We start from the raw sequence: 1273 nt of genomic DNA, 5'->3' as shown, positions 1-1273 counted from the left end.
ACTAAGTGGGGAGGATACTGGTGAGAGAAGGTATGCAGGGTGGAGGGGAGTAAAGGGCAGAAAAAAGTGGGACAACTGTAATAGCATAATCAGTAAAATATACTTAAAAAAAGAAATTGGACATTGCCCTCGGCAGTCCTGGGATCTCTCTCTTGCTTCAACAGGGTTTGGACGGAACAGACCTAGGGGCGCCCCTTCTTTCCAACTACCCCCCATCTTCTTTTCTAGTCACCATCTTCAAAACCACCTCAGCCTTCCTCAGTCTCCAAGACCAGCTGGCACCATTTTTTTTACCTTAATTCTTCATTTCTGAACAACCATGAGCTCCCAAATTCACCAAAATTATTCCACCGAGGTGGAGGCTGCTGTCAACTGCCTGGCCAACCTGCATGTACAGGCCTCCTATACCTACCTCTTTCTGGGCTTCTATTTCGACTGGGACAATGTGGCTCTGTAGGGCATGGGCCACTTCTTCTGAGAGTTGACCAAGGGGAAATGTGAGGGCTCTGAGTGTCTCATAAAGTTGAAAATCCAGTGTGGTGGCCGCATTCTTCTCTAGGACATGGCAAAGCCTTCCTAAGATGAGTGGCGTAAAACTCAGGATGCCATGGAAGCAGCCTTGACCTTGAAGAAGAACCTGAACCAGGCCCTTTTGGATCTTCATGCTCTGGCTTCTACCTGCAGAGACCTTCATCTCTGTGACTTCCCGGAGAACCATTTCCTGGATAAAGAGGTGAAACTCCTCAAGAAGATAGGCGACCACCTGACTAACATCCACAGGCTGGGCAGTCCCCAGGCTGGGATGTATGAGTACTCCTTTGAAAGGCTTACTCTCAAGCATGACTAGAAAGCCTTTGCAGCCTAGAGGCCCATGAGAGGCCCCTATGCATTCCCCTGGTGTCTGGCTTTTGCCTGAGCCTCACCATGAAACCCCACCCTGGAACCCTCTCCCATGCATTGGACCAAATGGAAACAATAAAGCTTTTTGCAGAAAAAGAAAGAAAGAAAGAAAGAAAGAAAGAAAGAAAGAAAGAAAGAAAGAAAAGAAAAGAAAGAGAGAGAGAGAGAAGAAAGAAAGAAAGAAAGAAAGAAAGAAAGAAAGAAAGAAAGAAAGAGAGAGAGAGAGGGAGGGAGGGAGGGAGAGAGAGGGAGGGAGGGAGGGGGAGGGAGGGAGGGAGGGAGGGAAAGAAAGGAAGAAGGAAATAACTAACTAACTAAATAAATAAATAGGTGATTATGTGTGTGTATATATATATATATAATGAAATATTAC

General features: G+C 46.1%; 1 pseudogene; it reads left to right on the top strand.

Moving 5' to 3' along the window:
• The first annotated feature begins 319 nt into the window (after positions 1-319).
• On the top strand, positions 320-847 carry LOC123811908 (annotated as a pseudogene).
• The last annotated feature ends 426 nt before the right edge of the window (positions 848-1273 follow it).

The sequence above is a fragment of the Phyllostomus hastatus genome, unplaced genomic scaffold (genome assembly GCF_019186645.2).
Source record: "Phyllostomus hastatus isolate PE091 unplaced genomic scaffold, TTU_PhHast_1.1 phas_scaffold_78, whole genome shotgun sequence".
Taxonomy (NCBI): domain Eukaryota; kingdom Metazoa; phylum Chordata; class Mammalia; order Chiroptera; family Phyllostomidae; genus Phyllostomus; species Phyllostomus hastatus.
Note: the sequence above shows the minus strand (reverse complement) of the source record. Positions and strands in the feature narration are given on the sequence as shown.